The sequence below is a fragment of the Micropterus salmoides genome, unplaced genomic scaffold (assembly GCF_014851395.1).
Source record: "Micropterus salmoides isolate LMB-PRFRI ecotype aquatic unplaced genomic scaffold, ASM1485139v1 Ms_hic_scaffold_18, whole genome shotgun sequence".
Taxonomy (NCBI): domain Eukaryota; kingdom Metazoa; phylum Chordata; class Actinopteri; order Centrarchiformes; family Centrarchidae; genus Micropterus; species Micropterus salmoides.
The window spans coordinates 15,226,491-15,243,001 of NW_024040928.1; the positions used below are offsets into that span (position 1 = coordinate 15,226,491).

The 16,511-nt window shown below is 40.8% G+C and overlaps 1 protein-coding gene and 1 long non-coding RNA gene across 3 annotated transcripts in view; one reads left to right on the forward strand and one right to left on the reverse strand.

The window, feature by feature from the left end:
* Positions 1 to 7,479: 7,479 nt before the first annotated feature.
* LOC119909266 lies at positions 7,480 to 15,624 on the reverse strand. Its single transcript, XR_005445412.1, has 2 exons — positions 15,487 to 15,624; positions 7,480 to 8,200 (listed from the first exon to the last, which is right to left on the reverse strand). It is a non-coding gene; the product is annotated as an uncharacterized LOC119909266 (long non-coding RNA).
* Positions 15,625 to 15,879: 255 nt separating this feature from the next.
* Positions 15,880 to 16,511, forward strand: part of LOC119909265 (prospero homeobox protein 1-like) — a 33,112-nt gene continuing 32,480 nt past the window's right edge. Inside the window, exon 1 of one of the 2 annotated variants that reach the window (XM_038727394.1) lies at positions 15,880 to 16,055. The gene's annotated coding sequence lies outside the window, so the exon portion shown is untranslated. Of the gene's footprint in view, positions 16,056 to 16,080; positions 16,341 to 16,511 lie in introns of those variants that run through there. The other variant, XM_038727395.1, reaches the window with a different exon arrangement.

Consider the following 16,511-nt stretch of genomic DNA (forward strand, 5'->3'; position numbering starts at 1 on the left):
CCCTCAAGTTTAATGTGGTGTTTGAGGATTAAAATTTTTGGTTTGGTGTTCAGTATGTCATTAAAAAATAATGTTATTATATATGAAATAAATAAGGGGACAATTTTGGTTTTATAATCTGTCAAAGATAACTTCTGAATGAAATCAAGTCATTTTGAGGCAGAATCTACCTTTCAGTCAATAAGTAGAAAATGCAATCACTTTCTGGCAGTGAAATAATGCATGTTATGGATTGTATTGGCCATTTAAAGGTATTTCAACAGGTAAAAAGTACTGGATTGGTTGGTACACCGCAAGTTAAATAATATAGAGTCGAGTCATAAGGACAAAAGAGATCATGTCTTTATTTTATATATAACTCAGTAGTAAGTCATGTTAGTTATAGGCTTCATTCCATTTTCCAAATATAAACATGGATATTAGACATATGCCCACCAAACACATTTTCCATTGGCAACAACAGTTTTCAATTATTGCCAATAATCACATAAATTTCAGGCCTGGTTACGCTATAAACTGCAAACACTTATTTGATCACAATTGGGATTATTCCGTTAAAAGAAACATTAAAGTATCACAAAGATATACCCTTGCTATTACCACAGACATAACGTGATGTTTATTTGCACGTTATGTCTGTTTGACCCAGATGCAGCTGTATTCGAAGAGATTGGACGATACAGTTTTAACATGCTGCACGCGCTCCAGTTATCGGCAGACAATCACTTTTTGGCACGACACCTGTGTGCTCTGCTGTCCAGTCTTTCTGGCCACGTAAAATCTGATTTCTGGTTGGGTAAGACCTTATACAGTCTATGATTAACACACAGTTAAAATTGGGGACATTTTCAGGGACAGCTCCAGACTGGGACAGGCCACCAAAACCTGAGACTGTCCCGGGAAAACAGGAATGTCTGGTCACCCTAGATTAAAACCTGCTAAGCGCGTATTTGCCGGTACGGTGGAGGACGATCAATTTTCGTGAAAAATGCAAATGAGAAATCCATGTCTGATCCAAGTATTTTCTCACCATATGCATGCCACACACCTCCGTGAATCTAGGAGGCTCAGCCAGAATCTCAAACCAACCATTTTTATCCATACCCACATAAAACACCAAGCATCTAAATGAGCTTATATCACAACTTAAATTGCTCTGTTCTTACTACATGCCTTTAGTAATTCCCATTCACATATCTCTCATTTCATCCTACACTGGCGTCTGACCACTCTAAAAAAAGCTCAGCTCCAGCTCTGATCAGCTGTGTAACTCAAATCACTAAACTCACAGAGTTATTAGCCGGACAATAATAATAACAAACGCACCAATATACATATACAGTTACAACCGCAGAGTTTTTCACTGTTTTTCGTCCAAAAACAACTCTTTTGTGTGTGTAAAAATAACAGCGAGCCGCCATCTTGGATATTTCATAATCCCTCTGAGCTCTTAGGTTTTGTTTCTTGCCAGAGACTGAAGCATGGGACAAGTGTTGCTTTGGAGCATCTGCTCGCCGATCCATTTTAGCTACACAGACATCTAATATATCAAACGATGAATACGAAGACACAGAGCCCACTTACAGGCCTGTAGGATGTTCTGTTCTCAAGTTGTGGGCCTGTAAAGCATTGGAGTTTTTTTGGTCATAGGAATGTTGATGAATATTCACTGTTTTTATCAATATTTCAATGTTTTGGAAGCCTTATGTTATTTGGAAAGTGATTGTATGGGCAGAAATAGTTTATATTTAGTTTTGAAGAAAACTCCCAATAAAAGTGAACATATAAACAGTTAATATGGCCAAAACATCGACATTCGCCTGGTATATTTTTGAAAAATTGTGTAATAACTGCTGTTTATTAGTTTCTTCTCATCAAATTTACAGTTACAGTTGTATTCCAGGTGTATTAGTAAAGATATTTAGTTGCATTATAATCAGTTGGGTGATGGTTTTGAGGGTGATGTTGCTATTAAAATAAAGATTTTATATTAGGTGAGGACGAAAATACCATATCTTCCTTTATTTGATTGATATTTTTAGTTAAGGAGACCAGAATTATGCATCTAGGCCTAATGGTTGAGGAGTTATTACTGGTTCATTTTGGGTGTGTTATCTTAGATGTTTATCCTGGAAATAGGTGTCTGTTTCCAAGTGGGACTTGGTTTTAGGGTTAATGGTAAAATCAGGTTATGGTCAGGTTATGGGGTAGGGTTAGGTTTGGCAGGTTGTGATGGTTAAGGTTAGGGTTAAGGGCTAGGGAATGGATTATGTCAATGACTGATCCCCACGAAGATAGTGACACAAGGTTGTGTGTGTGTGTGTGTGTGTGTGTGCGCGCACGTGTGTGTTGTACCAGGGGAATACAATAATCGGACACTGGCTGGACCACTGATCCAATCAGATGACAGGGAATGCTCTCTCTTTCCCTTGCACATTTATACCCCCCTAACAAAACACACACACTCCCAGTTCATTCACTCACACATATAAATTCATGAATGGGTGGAGTTTGAATGTGTTGGAATTTTCTAGTGTTTTGCATTTATGCTACATCAACACTTTTCTTCCTTAGCAACCTCTGGAGAAAGATACAATATACCTGTTGCAGGTAAAACTGGAAACAGACAACTCATACAGTATTTCTTTCTCTGCCCTACACAGATGCTTTTGTGATCTTTGTAGTCCCAAAAAAACACTGAAGGACTGACAAAATACAGTGGACAAAACATAGGTAGACATGCAATTTGAGTTGTGTCGAATTTGCAAGTGAAACAACAGAAACTGACTTCAGAAACAGTTTTCTTTGCTAATTTATGCCACAATTTACAATAAACATTAAAAAACAGAGGAAAACAACTGAAACTAGATTAAATAACAGACTTTGTACGTGTTTTTCAGCCCACTCATTTTCATTTACACTTATCATTTTTACCTCAAAAACACTAATACATGGGATTTTGTGGGCTTTAAAACAAAATAAGAATATTTCTTTCATGTGTGTAAGCCTCAAACAAGCTGAACTTAAGCCTTGTCCCATATAACCGTTTGAATAAGTGTGACAAACTCCAATAAACAACAATGTACATAAATTATAACCTAATTTTAACATCATTCCCATAGGTTGTAATAACTTTATGACCATGATGTTAATTGCTGAAAAGAAGTCAGACGCATCAAGGAACATAAGCATTGTGATGATGAGACAAGTGTAAAACAAACCTCCAGGTTGGTTAAACTTATTTGAAAGAGAAAATTAAGGGGGCAGTAAAACAGTTCACAGTTTAGGGACCAAATTTCTTGTTCAGTTTTTGTGTGTACATAGTTTTACTGTGCAATGAGGGGTTATTACTGGCATTTTGGCAGCACTCACTTTTATTTTTACCTTTAAAGCTGCTATAATTGATATTTTTATATCAACAAGCGGTCGCTCATAGTGACAAACTCACAGATCAACTGACTCTCAACTTCCCCTCAGATCTTCGAACTCTTGTCGTTTTCAGATGCAGCGGCAGCTGTTTTCAGAAAACCCCTCAAAAATCTGCAACATGACTCCAAATGGATGCTAATGTTGCTCCATGTCTGATGGACGTGTTAATGAGTCCATTTTTTGCAAACACATTTGCCACATCAACTTGTTGGCCAAAAATCTTATTAATTGTACCAATGTAGGTTTAAATTTAGTTTGCATGTAAATTGGGCTAATCTGTTGGCTTGTTTAAACTGTATGATTGTCTGTTTGCTCGTATTTCTTGCCCCATTAGACTTTTTTGTAGTAATGTCGCTGTGATCACTGATCTCAGCAAATTACATTAATCGTCTCAAACTCTGTAAGACATTAAATTAGAAAGATGGCTACATATAAATATTCCCCTAACATTAATTAAACTTCAACTAAAGTCTGTAGCTTGCAACTTGTGCTGTTGATGTTTGACACATACATGCTGGCATACACATCCCATTACCCATAAAAGGCACAGCAAAAGGTCGTCAATTTGGTCAGAGAGTACTTCACAAATGCTGTTTTTACTGCTTAATCCAGCTCTTGTCCTCATCCTTCCTGCTTCCTCTTCTCTTTATCTCTCCATCTCTACCTCTCTCCGACCTTCCTCCGCTCTCTCTCACTCTGTCACCTCGCCTCCATCTCAGCTTTTCATTTAAACGTTTCCCTCTATGCAGTATTTCTCTCCTCACTTTTTTGTTAACCCTCTCCCACACACACTTTATCTCCATGTGATTCATTTGCCCTCTCTCTATCTCTCTGACTGTCCTCGCCATCTCTCCCTCCATCCACCCCCTCTATATCCATCTCTTAAGCACATCCTTTTTTCTCCTTCTCTCCTCCATCTCCAGCGCCATCCCTTCCTTTTAAAGGATAATCTTCAGCTAAGTGGACAGCACTTCGCTCTCTCTCGTTCCCTCTTAAGTGACCATCCGATAATCTCAGGATTCTCTGTTGGACCCACACACACAGAGGGAGAGTGGACGGATCAGAAAGCCCAGAATGGAAGTCCTAAACTGGGTCAAGAAAAGGCCAGTGCCTGGGTCCTCTGGGGCTGATGGGGCCAGAATGGGATGGAGAAAAGGCTGATGCCAAACAAAATTGGAGAGAGATCATCGGAGCAGATGGGCATCATCTCTCCATGCTTTTATCTGTCTGTCTTGTTCTCTCTCTACAAGGCTGCAGTGCCTCAACTTTGAGATGGAAAGACCAAAAAAAAATAAAAATAAGAACTGATCTTTTTGTTTAGAGTGCAGATAAAAGGACTTCGCTAGGGACATTGTTGGATTTGTTGGGTTCTTTCTATCTGGACACACAAAAGAGGCTGAAAGAGGGAGGGAAGATGTATTCATGTTGGTAAAGTTAGTTAAAGGACGTGACACTGGATGCACAAACACATGACACACACACACACACATATACACACACACACATACCCAGGGGTTGTGCTGATTGTACAAGATTCAGCGAACCTCCTTACCGGAGAGAAAAGAAACCCTTAGTCAGGTTACACACACATACACACGTACTTGTTTTTTCTTTCTTCCGCTGTCCTCTTTACGGGTCAGCGGGTGAATAAAGCCACTGTCACTTTGCTTTGGGAGGCGTCAGTGACAGGCAGGCTGACCATGATAAACTTCCGCACAGGAAGAGGAGATTCCTGCAAGGAAAAGGCCAGGAGGATCAGGAACAGCCCTGGGCATCACTTGTACTCTGGCTTAGCTAAAGACACAGAAAACAGCAGTCTTTGTGTGTGTTGGGTTGGGGTGTTAGTAAAACAACAATCACTATGCGACTAAAACAGATTAACTGAATTATAGAATTGTATTGTAGATACTGAAACAAAAATTTTGACGTTGTATTGTAACATTAATAATTACGAGCTGGTCTAATTATGATACACGTCAAAAAAATACTAAAATTAAAGCAGATTTAAAGTAATTTTGACTAGTTTCCCTTATACACGATAAGTAGGCCTAGTTTATCTCAGGATAAGAAGCGGTGACTATTTCTGCTGCATTATTAAAATTATAGAATTTATGGTTAACCCCTAAACAGACAACACTTTTTTTATGCACAAGCCCCAAAATAAAATGATTACCGTTCTTTGTCCTTCTTGAATACACTCATGATCCTGTTCTCTTTTGAATCAAAAAGTCTAAATTAGGAGTCTACAAACATGTTAGCGACTCTGTGATATTGTACTTAGGCACCGTGGGGGCTTTGAGCTAAATGCTAACAGTGACAATGTTAACATGCTGATGTTTAGCAGGTGTCATTTTTTCCATTTTTACCATCTTAGTTTTAGCGTGTTAGCATGCTAACATTTAGCAGTTTGCACAAAAAGACAGATAAAAATGTTGCCATGATGGTGGCATTAAATGAAAAGTATAGTGACGCTGGATGAAAAGTCAAGGGATCACCAAAGTCAGAAGATCCATGACTGTAACAAGAAAACTTTTTAAATTATGATGAAAACTGTGCATTCTGTCCAATCTTCTCTTTGATGAATAGAAGAATAAAAACTTTGTCCTTACCTTCATATGTGGTTTATTACAACACAAATCTGATATCAGAGAAGGTACATATGTATAAATGGACACAATGCCATGCCAAAAGAAGCTTTTCTTTGTGTCTGCGGATGTCCTTCAATAGTCTTACATTACACATGTCATATGAGGAGATATTGAGAAGCGGTTCAGACTCGGTGTCTCCAAGTATCGGACAGATCCAGTTATTCACACATGTGGTATAAGGAGCAGGGCCCATCTTCAAGATCCTACCAATCTCAACTACCGGATAACCCGCATCGCCCACACAAAGTTGGCTAACTGTGAAGACCTCTGAGGTTCCTCGTGTTACCTGACTATGATACAGCAGAAGCCATTCACATCTTTATACATAATATACATTTCCCCATATCTAATCAATTTCTCTAGTACAGGTCATCAAAATTTCTATTACAGCAAACTGATGATGACAAGAGATAATAGACAAATTACAGCCCTTTTCAAGTAACCACAGATAACACTTACACTAAAACCTCCACAGTAATTTCCCAAGATAGCGAACTTCGGGTAATCTTATTTGCAAAATATTATTTTTCCTTCGTCCCACAGGTACTTTCCCTGAAACACAAGCCGCACCTCCGTCTGTCTCAGAACCTTTACAGGACGGAGGAGGGCACATTATTCTTAGAGCAGTTACTCATACCAACAGAACAAAAGGCACAGCGTCCTATTATTGGACTCTCCTCTGTCCCAGCACTGGATCTGTACCGGCACAGGTGCGACTGTGGCTCATTTATAGCCAGGTTAGCCAATGGTTAAGGCATGGAGTTATGGTGTGGCATAGTGAAGCCGAGTGAAAGGAGCTGCTTATGGGTGTATAAAGAGGAGATTACTTCACTGTCTCTTCTAGGAAGTGTCCAGTGAGTGTGTTGGCCACAGTGTGCAAGTGCATGTGTGTGTGCACGTGAGAGAGAGAGAATCTCTGGGTGGATATTTGAGTTTTTTGTGGTTGTACCACGTGGTACTGGCTAGTGTGTATGAGTAAATATTTCCCCTTGACTGTATGTTATGGTAATGAATGCAATGCATGATTGCCCATGCATGTGTGCATGTGTGCGATTGTGTGCGTGTGTGTGTGTGAGTGGTGAACAGTGAGATCTTATATCTGTATAACAATGATGCCACAAATAGGCACATGCCTCGCTATTCTTGTCCTCTCAAGGCTCCTCTGGCGTTCTGGTGGATGTACCCAAGCATACAAGGGGTTAGGAAGAGATTTGGATCTGTGTGTGTGTGTGTGTGTGTGTGTGTGTGTGTTTGTGTGTGCCCACATGAAAATAAATATTTGTGTGTGCACGTGTTTTGTAGGTAACCAAAAGAGCAGTTTTCTTCCAAAGTTAGAATTTAGACACTCAAAACATGTGTCTCTTTTCTCTAATAAAGCGATTTTTTTAATTAAAACACAATGTTGCATACCAGTGAATTTATTGGCAATAGTGACCCTTTTACATGGAAATTCAATTTTAGAGGAGGTAATCATTTGTGTGGTTGCATGCCAAGCAACACACAGCAGGGTTTTTCTTTTCCAAAGTGGGTTTTGTCTGATTTTGTCTATAATAAGACCTTCAAGTGGAATGCCAAGAACCAAACGCTGGGCTGGACTGTTTGCTTAGCTTCTCCCTCTGCAGCAGTAAAAATCAAGGGAAATAATCAGCACATAACCTAACACTCCACGCATTCTTTATTCTTTGTTCACTTTTATGTCTCTGTTGGGTGGTGAGGGGGTTTAACGCTCTATTATGAGCCTGTACACTTGGCTCCTGCGGACCTCCTTTTCTTTCCAGAAACATTATACTTCCTCCAGAGGGGGTCATGATGGAAAGGTGCACCTTCTCAGCCAAATTCGGCACACCCTGAGGTAAATGGAGCAGAGGGAGCTGATTGGCCCAGAGCACCTGAACCAAGCCGGCACACGACAGGATGAGGGTGTCGGCATCCTCCTGTTAAACGCTTGCTTCCTGCTGTTTTGCTGTTCTCTTTCTCCTTTTTTCTTTCTCTCATCCCACTCTTCAAGCAGGAAGTCATTGGGATGGAGAAAAAAGAGCTGAATGAAGATGGGGGAGTGGGTTGAGTGTTGTTCCAAACAAGCAGAGCCCGGCCCAAACGTCCATTGCAACAGCAAAAAATTCCTAAAGATAGAGAAGTACAACAGAAGAGGAGGATGAACAATGGCAGGGATGGGGTGAGAGATGAGATGGAGGAAGGGAGGAGGAGGGGGAGAGATGGGGGGGGGGGGGGGGGTCTTCTCTAGGGTCGTGCTCAGAGGGCGTCGGGCAGCACGAGAGGCAGGATGTTATGGTTTATTCAGCCCAGGAGTGGGGGCGACGTCGACAAGGTGTGCCTTGCCCTCAGCACCAGCCTCAACGTGATTTATAGCAGCGCTGGCAGACGCCTCTGTCCACAGGGAAGTCTTTGAAAATGCCGGGAGTAATTTTACATGAATGTAAGCCTGTGCATGTACACAGTATGTACTTGAGTGTGCATGGCCTCACTTGTGTGTAGCAGTTTTATGTGTGTGTGTGTGTGTGTGCATTCACTTGTGAGCACTTTATAGGCTGCTGTTTTTTAACCTGTGGTTGAAGTACGTTCATGCATGGCCCAACAGAGGATATGGTCAAGCTACTCTGATTAATTACAAACTACACACATACATTACACTATATAAAAAATCCTGGATCCTATAGGCAATGCACAGAACTGTAATCAAAATGCCATGGCGAGTGGCACTAATTGAAAAAATTAAATACACAGTCATAGAAGAAGTATTCAGCCAATCCTAGCTGACACTGGGCAAGAGGCGGTGTACACCCTGGATAGGTCACCAGTTCAAAATGTAAAAGCAACTGAGTTAAGCTAACTGAACTTGAGAAAACACGTCTTATAAACTTAATATTATTTATATTATAGTAAATAGAGTTGAATCAACACTGGCAAATGTTACAGTAGGATTTTCTTTACCATTTCCATTTTCTCAGTTGGAAGAATCAGTTCTTCATTTGCTACAAAGAATATAGTTTTCGCAGCTTTTTAGCAGCTTCTCCCGTGGGACCTACTTTGTACTTTGTACCAGCGATAGTAAAAAGACAATATAGCTGCTTAAGTGAGTTTGCATGCTGGGAAGTCTGCTAATATACTGATCACAATCAGCAGTGCATTCATTCAACTCATCATTTTAAGTTAAAAGACTTCAGAAGTTCTGAAGCAGTCTTACAATAAAAACCAGAAACGTTAAGTTGAACTAACTTATAATCTATATATTTACATTAAATAAATGAGAACTAAATTCCTGTGTGTTTTACAGTGCAGTAGAGAAAGAAAGTACACTATTTCCCTCTAAAATGTAGCAGCATGGCAGTATAAAGTAGTATAAAAGTAGCTTAAAATTGTATAAGAAATAGGAAATACTCAAGGAAAGTACCTTCCGCCATTGGAATAATTTTCAGTTTCATAGAACTAAAGATTTCATTTTCAATCAACAAGTGCCCAGAACACAATGCTCTCCTCAGTCTGTGTGTGTTTGTCTGAGTCTCTGTCTGTATGTATTTACAGGCCAATTATAATAGCGTTACCCTCCCCCTGACCTCCCCCAAGGCAGCCTAGTGTGAAAGGTCAGCGAGAGGTCAAGAGAGGTCACCAGCGAAAGGCCCCTCTGGTGGTGACGGCCTCCTGGGTGCAAGGCCCAAACATCCACACTGGGGGTCAAAGATTACACAGATACATAAACCAGACAAAAGGGTGCCAACAGGTACAAGATGTGTGAATGTCCACTGCTGTAACAGGAGAGCAGAATGTTGCAGAGAGCTAAACTTATAACTGGAGACTAATGCTGTGGTGAGAGAGGCACTTTAAAGCTACTTAAGCCTTGTACATGTCACTTCATACCCTATAGACGCCTCTCTTTATAGTATTTGGGGATGGTGCAGAAAGGCTGAAGCTCAGCTGATCACTAATTACACTTAATTGCCTCAGTCAGCTAGAGAAAGCCTTGTGTGTGTGTGTGTGTGTGTGTGTGTGTGTGTGTGTGTGTGTGTGTGTGTGTGTGTGTGTGAGTGAGTGTGTGTGTGTGTGTGTGCCTGTTAAACAACCATATAGTAGTAGAAGCTATTAAAAACTCATTAACCTGCGTTTTATTTGAAGCCCCCCTACCCCCGTCCATCATACCTCTAATGCATTTTCCATGAAGGTTTTTTTCCCTTCAGATTTAATTTAGCTACTCTTTGATTGTAGGACTCGCCTCTGTTGTTGTAGGATATCTTCTCCTTTCCTTGTAATTTTATTTTATGACACGGAGTGAGTCGAGTACAATACGCCCCCCGGGGAGGACCACTTACATCCACGCCAACAAATATAATTACCGCTGATCAGAGGAGCGAAAACAGACCGCCGCTTATCTTCCACGGCCTGTGTTTTTTTTTTTTGTTTTTTTTTAGCAGTAGCCTATAGTCACACTGGAGGATTATGGCCATGGAAATCTACAAAGGAAAAACGCAGAGACCTGCACCCTGTATGTGTTTGAGAGCGTCCTGCCACACTCTTAACTTAAGTTGCATGTTTGTGGCCAGAAAAATCCATACATCAGGGAAAAACACTTAAGACATTACATGAGTCATTGAAAACCATTCTTAAATTCCGCCGTCTTTAAATAACATAAAAATCATTTTCATTTTCATTTTAATTAATTTACAACTTTTATAACTGTTAACCCGTTATTACCTGAGGCATATGTTAACATGGCACACCGTGGGGCAGTACCGGGCAGTGTGGACAAAATCTAAAATCTGATCCACATGTCACATTTATCCAATCAAGCTAACTCGGATGTCTACCGAACGGAGCACACGTTGCCAAAATATTTTCCTACTCTTATCTAACAAAATATGCAGCCCAAGAACGGCCTCATTAAAGTTGTGACCTAATATAACGGAGTTTGGCGTGGATTTTTACCTCGCCTTGAAACGCACTCAAAGCACCAGAACCAGCTGTGACCGCGGCCTTGCAGTGAATAAAATAGGCTAAGTTACCGCCAGAAGTAAACAGCTAAAGTCCTTTCGTGTTTACCAAGTAAAGTCCTCTGCTCCATGTTGACAGGTGAGAGTTCATAGGAGCAAAGTTGGTCCCCTCCCAATGGAGCTGCCAGCCTGACTGTGTAACCCCCAAGAAATGGTGAGTGTGTGTGTGTGTGTGTGTGTGTGCGTGTGTGTGTGTGTGTGCATGTGTGTGTGTCAGACAGAGGGAGAGATAAACAGTGAGAGTTGCTGAGGGGGCTCTTTGACTTTGAGCGCATAAGCCCTTATTTCATGGTGCCATTGTTTGTTTTAAGGACGTCAGGCTTAATACAGTTCCAGGCGATTTCCCAGCATGTCTGTCCGCCCAAGCACCTCCAAGGCGCGCTGTGTGTGTTTGTGCGCGCGCGCCCTTCATTCCTGTTGACTTTACCCTAACCCCTTTCATAGGCAGTGATTTTAAAAATGTGCAGCTATACTTTCAAGGTTGTTGGTAAGACATATTGAATAAACTCTGATTTTCCTGCATTATTTTCTGCTAAAGAAATATCATATGTAGCTAAGTTCGAGGATTTTACACATGGCTAAGACTAATTTCGATGTTTAGAATATATCTGTGATTTTAATGAGTTTGACTGCAGCCATATTCCCATCAGCCTCACTGAGCAGCATTCTTTTAATTGCCTATTATTTCCTGTGCATGCCAGACACTGAGCCTTATTTAATGTTAGACCAAACAGGTTGTTTATCACATGTTGAAAACAGGATTTGTTAATATCGAGAAAAGTCTTGCAATAATCTACTGTATCCCTCAGACTGTGAGGGCCTTGTGCGAGTCCATGGGGAAATGTAGAGATGGTCTAGAGAGATAATGTGTTTATAAAGCCAAATTCTAAAATATGAGAGCACGGAAATGCTTGTGTAGGCTATATGGTATATTATTGTTATGGATTAGTTATCATTAGGTTGTTTGGTTTGTGTGTGTACTCATTTTTCACTGTCACTTTGTCTTTACATTGTGTCATACATTTGCTTCTGCAACAATGGTCAATACCCATTCATGCAAATAAAGCATATTTGAGAGTGTGTGTGTGTGTGTGTGCGCGCGCGCGCGCGCGCGTGCGAGCGCGTGTCTGTATGTCTCATTGAATGGCTTGCGTAAAACAAGCCACAGGCCTCTCACACGCACACACAACGCCTCAATAATCACCTCTACTTGTAGCCTAGAAAGTGGGATGTGGGTCATCGGGGGCCACAGTCTGCCAGCAACCGTGCCAGCTATCACAGCCCTGACAGCCAAGAAGTAATATCACTAATAACATGTATGCAAATTTCGGTTAGTTTACTACAGACGTTTCTTAAATGACGTTCAGGTCACACAGCCTCCCTTTTTCGAAATGGGGTTGGCCTTGACAACAAAAGTGTGATACATATCCTCATCTTTGGTGGTGAACGATGAATACATTAAGTGCTGGACACGAGGCCCAACAAGGACTGTAGAGGCTCTGAGAGTCAGACGCCTACTCACTTATTACACTCGGGCAAGTCCTGTATCCTCCTCTTCTCTCCTCTCCCTTGTCTCCTAAACCTTTTTACTCAGGGACCCGGAGACCTCTCCGGAACAAAACAGCTTTTAGCGCTACCATCTCTCTCGGCTTGTGTTTTCGCAAATAGCTCTCTCTCTCTCTCTCTCTCTCTCTCTCTCTCTCTCTCTGTCTCTCTCTTATTTCTCTAAAAAAAAAACTGTATATGAAAAGATATGGAGCTATTGTAGGAGCTCATCAAGTCATTATCTGATTACTGCCATTTTATAACCGCTGCTCCTCAAGAGATTGCTTCTTCTCCCAAATAACGTTAATTCTTTATAATAATAATATTTATTCACTTAACTTAAATTCAGGAAACCTCAGTTTGGATATGTTTTCTGCATTCAATTCGCTCCAAAAATACGACCAAAGAGCCATGTAATCATAATAACAGCAACAATAATAAGAAGAAGAAGAAGAAGAAGAAGAAGAAGAAGAATGGAAAGACAGTTGACCGTCGTTGATCCAAATTATTACTAAGAAAAAATAGGCCACTGTCTCTTCTCCACTCCGGCATACCATCACCGCGTGCTCGCACTTATTCTCACATAATTGTGGTCAGAATGTGTTTAAATAAAAGCACCTTTATAACACCTCAGGGAGATATTGTTTTCACTGCCTCCTTCTACTTTTGGGCCCAACTCTAATAAATATGTCAATAAATTCAGCCATCAGTGCGCAATGCCAGAGCGCATTATCAGTCTTGGGCATCGAGGTGTGTCGCACTCGACCCAAAAGGGGGGGTAAAGTGAGTCTGAAATAAATACACGGGTTGATCCACCTGGAATGGGCCGCGATAAGAGCAGCCAGTGTTAACCAGCACGTTTCCTCTACACCTCATCCGAGTCTTCCTTTTCCAAACATGCGTTTCTTTAATGTCCCGACCTGTTTTTCCAGCCTGTGTGCGCACCGACGGCACCCAGGGGAGCCGAGGCCAGATCAGCCACAGGCCAGTGAGGGAGTAGGGGGCCGGGACACCTGCTTTGGAAAAGACACTCCAGACACTAAACTTTGCTGACTTCGTTGCAATTCGTTCGTCCCAAAAAACACTTGCTTGCGACATGGAAAAGAGACTCGCCTTTTCCCTTTTGGCACCTGACAGAGGAGCATTATGGAAAATAAGATTTATCGTTAAGTACTTTAGGATCCTGTTTGTGCAGAGGATAAAAAAAGAAGATTCTCCGTGAATCCAAAGTGAAAAGCTGGAAAAACAAAAAGGGCAAAAGCACGCTGATCTGATAACAGTAGTGCATGAACAACTGTGTCTTTACTGGCTTTAAACAATTTTCAGATACGAATAAATGTACTTGATTCACTAATAATAATAATAATAATAATAATAATAATAATAATAATAATAATAATCACAATTACATTTTTTTACGATCGCAATGAAATAAATGTAGAGGTAATTTCTTACATGTGCTTAATACGAGGCTTGTACTTTCTCTAACTGCAGAAACGCAGGCTGAGCCAGATGGTTGTGACCTGTATAATCCAGAAATATTTTTGCACATCATTAAAAAAATATTGTCCTATGTAAAGATTCATTTCAGTAGCACAAAAACTATTATTTCCTAAATAATAAAACTAAACAATGTGTGTACACACCTGTTGTAAAGGTCGATGGCTAAAATACTTGCAGAGCGCATAAACTGCAGTGTAATTGTAAATATCCAATTTGTACGAATGCAGGATGATGAGGACGAGCAGCCGTCATCATTTCATAAGTCAGAAGCGTCAAACATGTTTTTCAGTGGAAAGGATCAGATGTCACTGTCCGCCTTCAGGGTTCAGCCTCAGAGTTTCAAAGGGAGAGAAATCTAATAATTCATTGAAACTCTTTAGATTTACCAACATAGAGGTGATTTTTTTGTTTGTTTTCATTTACTATCAATTTTACTTCATAATCATTTGCGATGACAGTGCAGTCTTTACGCACGGGGATATTTTAGTGTCAGGCTGTGGATCCGAGTGACAGACGTTTCATAATGATATTCGGCTCTTCACTGTGCATTTCACAAAGAGACGTTTAGCTGTCCACAGATATTGGCTTCCCTGGATAATCTGAATTCCTAAGCAAAGCTCTGAGCCTCTGTGCTGCTTTGCTTGTTCATAAATCAGACTTTGCTGCAACCAATGAGAAAACTCTGCCCGTAAAATATCTCTGCATGCCACTTTGAACCTCCAATAACCAAGTGACCCACTACTGTTATTCCCTTAAGAAGCTGAAGTCTAAATATGCACCAGTTGTCTCTGCAGAAGAAAATGTATATAGCTCACTGATGTTTAAAATATAAACGTTATTCAGACATATTAAAAAATCCAATTACAAAGCTGTTAATCATTAAAAAATGGTTTGTAGGAGCGTTAATGCGTTTTAATGAAATAGACTCGCATAAACATGCATTAACAGAAATAGAAAGTTAATTTGGATGTTTACTGCCACAAGGAAAGCTGGAATGTATCATAAAAGCTTTGCATTTAAAGGGTACAAAACTATCTGCCTTAAAAAAAACTAATTTAATGTTGCATTCATCTTGTTTTTAAATGTAGGCTAATCTCACTAGTTTCTAAACCATATCAAGTTATTTTTTTTGTTTATTCTTTGCATTTATTATCCTGTGACTGTTTATTCGAATTTCTTTAAAGTATTGACACTTTATTCAAAATCTGTTGGAATCAAGCAGCACGTACACATTACCAGTTATTATAGAAACTCCCATTTAAGATTGGGTATGAGAATAAATAGCCTAACATAATAAGATATGGGCTATGTGTTTTATTGCGGCTTAGTGTAGTGTCAAAGTGCGGAACGATTCTTACTCGCGCAGTTGGTGATTTGGGAAGAAAGAGATTAGTAAGAATGGTATTTCCTTTTCCCCTCTCTCTCTCTCTTTAGTTGCATGCTCAAGTCCCGTTCTCTGGTCAAGTTCAGAGCGTTGTTCTCCGGACCGGACGGACGCTTCTTATTGGTAGGTTGCGACAGTTACATCACGCCGCTCGTGACGCGCACGTCTTCCTGTTTCCTTCAGCCGCGTCTTAAAGTGAATCTTTAGTGGCGGAGGAGCGCTCCAGCATCCAGTCCTCTGCATCCAGTGCGCCTCGGAGACGCACACACGCAGTCTCTCTCTCTCTCTCTCTTGCACTCTCTCTATGTCTCTCACTCCTTTACTCACAGCAGAGGATAGAGGGAGAGACCGACGCGCAAGAGCTCTTTTCATCTTCTATATTTTTCCTATTTTGTTCCTTTCGCTCGCGTCGCCGACTTTATTCCAGCTCTTCCTTCTCTGAGAAATTGTTAGACCCCAGCATCCAGCAATCCGCCGTGCTCTGCGTATATTCTCTCTTTTTTTGCCGTAGGAGTTCAGGTTGTCCCCCTCTTCATCTAAAGGGTAAGTAACCTTGTCCTCGGATACCTCCCTCTCTTGCTCTGCCTCGCCTGCGCACGGTGGGCGGAAAAAATAAACAAATCAAACATCATTAACGGGGAAATTTATTCTGGTGATCAACTGCTAATCATATCTATACGACATTATTTACTCTGTTTCGCTCCCCTCGTCTTGATATGTGGTAAGAGTTTAGTGAGCAGCCCGTGTTGAGCAGCGAGGATGATTTGCGGACGGTAGCCCAACCTTCCTCATCAAAGCGGAGATCAAGTTGATTCGCAACTTTGCGAAGTAAGTTTTGGGGAGCGTGTGCTTTTTGTTGCAACGGGAGACGTGATTTAGGCACACAAGCTGATTTTAGACAGAAACTGAGATTTACCTGTAGCCTATTTGATAGGCCTATCTCCGGTTGAAACCGTGAATTTGCTATTATCTCATATTGTCTTTGTCCTTTGAGCTGAA